Source organism: Aulonocara stuartgranti, assembly GCF_965226115.1.
Source record: "Aulonocara stuartgranti genome assembly, chromosome: 6".
Taxonomy (NCBI): domain Eukaryota; kingdom Metazoa; phylum Chordata; class Actinopteri; order Cichliformes; family Cichlidae; genus Aulonocara; species Aulonocara stuartgranti.
The window spans coordinates 9,834,411-9,837,673 of record NC_138944.1 but is presented as its reverse complement, the minus strand read 5'-3'; positions in this window follow the sequence as shown (position 1 = coordinate 9,837,673).

Here is a 3,263-nt window from a genome sequence, read left to right as displayed (position 1 = left end):
TGTTTGTTTGAATAAGCTTTATTGACTCTGTCGCAGCAACACTTAAAGGTGCAGTTCGTTCAACTTTTAAGATTTTCTTCGTCTCACCTTTATGAGCGTTATTACCAAGCAAAATAATGTAAATTATACAGACATTAAAAAAATTAAGAAGAAATAACCCACACAATGTTCTAGCGTCCCACTGCAATAGTCAAAGAGCACTTTAAGAGACATCTGCTAGTCTCTTAAAGTGCTACAGCATGACAAAAATACTAAGAACACAACTTGCACTATATATTCATTTACTCAGCCTTACTATAGTTTAGACTGGCTAGTAGTTTATTATCTTTTATTTTAAAAAACGTTACAGTGAAATATGTTAACACCAAATTCAGTTCGGTTTGGATTTATTCATACGGTGCATTTTTGTATTCAAAACAACCATTGTCTCAAAAAGAGCACAGAGACAGAAACATAACACATGCTATGGGAGAGAGTAGACACAATTTAATGCCATGCAGTAGTGGCATGTAAATGCATCAGGAGTGAAAAGAGTGGACTAGAGAAGAAATGGTCTATGCATTGTAAATAAAAATTTACTTACTTTACTTTACTTACATTGTGTGAAGTGTCCCAGCAGCCTGAACCTATAAAAGAATAACTAAGACGCTTTAGACTCATCTGATCCATCCCAAACGCTAAGCTTTATCAGAAAGGAAAGTTTGAAGCCGAATCTAAAAGTAGGGAGGGTGTCTGTTTCCTGAACCCAAACTGGGAGCTAACCTGATAGCTGAAGGATTTGCCTCCAACTCTGCTTTTAGAGATTGAACTGCTCTATTGGGACAGTATGATATTATAAGGTTTATATTTTGTATTCCCAGGGGAAATAATTTTTGTCTACTTGAAACTAGTGTTAAATTTCTGACTTAACAGATGCATACAAGTGTAATTTGTAATTTTTTATTATTGGATCCCATGTTATGTACTGTGTATACTGGCAACTTACTAGAACACTTACATAAAAATAAGACCTCATTAATCATATTAATGCCAACTCTTACTTTCCCTTTTGTCAGAATAAACCAAAGGGGTTACGGTTATTGACTAGTCTGTCTAAATCCAGCTAAAGGAATTATTTATGAATTATAAACATGATGTGAATTACATGGCATTTAGAGTCACCACATTAACCTGGGTGGACGGGGAGACTTAAGTTTGGGAAGGTCTTTTCTACACATCCGTTTGTGTTAGAAAAAATAATTTGAGTGGGTTAACAACATCAGACTCGAATGTAAAAAAAAAATCTAAAACCAGGTCTATTCATTCTGTGAAAAAAACCCTCCACAGCTTGAACTGTACAGTGTGCATCTAAAAACAATATGAAGATCATTACTCTTCCCTTGACCTTAAAAGCATAATAAGAAAACACAATCTGGCCTCATGAGAGAAGGAAATTGATCCTGTCTGTAAACTGACCACAACACAGTCACACACAGTCAATCTGCTCTCCATATGGAAAACCTAATGTACTGTATGTATGCAGTTTGAGCAACAACAATCAAGGCTGTTTTTTCTCAGCATGGATCAAATTGGATCAAAGCTGGAATAAGACGAGACAAACAACATGACAAGTGGTGCCAACAGATGGAGAGGTGTGAGGCCAGAGCTTCAGAGGCCGAACAACTGACTGATTGACTGACTGCTTCAACAGCAACATTTAAAGACAAAGTCCACCTGGGAAAGAGAGACAGACAGACAGAAATGAATGCGCTTCTCAGTCCTAGTGGGAAATTGCCACCATCTGAACAAACAAACAAACAATCAGTTTCCTTCCTCGCTCAGCAGGACTGAAACTTCAAAACTGTCTGGATAGAGCGCAAACTTATAAAGGCATCTGCAGTGGGTTTTACATGCTGAGAGACCTTTTTTTAAGTGTTCCTTTCATCATAAAAAACCATCAAAGATCGAAATCAAATTACAGGCAGTGTGTGAATGTTAGTCATCAGAGGACGGTGGATCTGGTGAATGAATGGGGACTTTTAAAGATGAGCAGATGTAAAAGAAACAATATGGGAAAACATAGCTTTCTGGTGTTAAACATATGGCTCATGAGCTACATGTGTCCCACCCATAGGTCCAGTCTGGCCTCCTGGATGGCTTAACAAGATGTGAAAATCTCAGAGAACCTTTCACTTCACCAGAAGTTAACCTGTGTTTTAAGTGGTTAAAATGAATCACATGATTGCAGTAGCTGTACAAACAATTCATTTTATCCAAGTTTCACCATCTTCTTAGAAAAAGAAGCTTTCAGGGATTAAGAATCACTTTTCTTTTGAGCCTAGATGTGCGGAATTATTCTATTCTATTTTTCCAGTGGCTGGAAAAACAAGATCTCCCAGAGAAGAACACACAAACCACTTCATACTGGCAAAGATTGTCTTAATGGGGAATCATACAATGTTTTTATTGACCCAGCACACTTGAAATTAAATTGGTCACATATAAAATGACATTGACACCACTGATGAGTTCTCCAACCAGGCCAGCCAGTGCCGGTTCTCAAACTGCTTTGGGATTCTGTTCATCTGTGAGGTTTAACGACACAATAAGAAGTCAGTTTTGGAAAAAATGGTTGTAAAGGAAAAGTAAAAAGTGGAGAAGATGAAGCGCTGGCTCACATTTACAATAAGGATGAGTCAAAGGCCTTCAATACAGTCAACAGTTACAACAGAGTTAATAATTGTCACATAATAATCTAAAACTCACATACCGCAAGCATAGATTAAATATTTTACTTGTCAGTAATAAGTGTTGATTTATGCTTTAGTGTGACTCAAAGCGATATCTGTTCGCCCTATCGCTGTCTACACATACCACACTCATGATTTAAAAACTTCCAGCGACCTTATCTCCTGTTGTGAAATAGCCCAAAAGATTATCTGATTTCTATCTTGAGCCACAAACACAAAGAAAATGCAGTTTAACTCTGAAGCGCATAAAAAGCCGCAAAACATGTGCATCAGTGGCGTGACCTTCTGCAGCGGAACGGCGTGTCCAACTGCGTTTTTTACTCACACACTATGTTCATCAAAGACACTTCAAAGGCTGCGCGGTCATATGATGACACAACATCAAAGGGGCCGGGGGTATGAGTGAACCGACTGAGGGGGCGTGCCAGGCATACGCGCGCTCTTGGTGTGAGACCCACGCCCCGCAAGGAGCATCCGCCAACGATAATAACGATTGGCCCGCGGGAGTGAGAAGCACGGGGGCAGGCAGGGGGG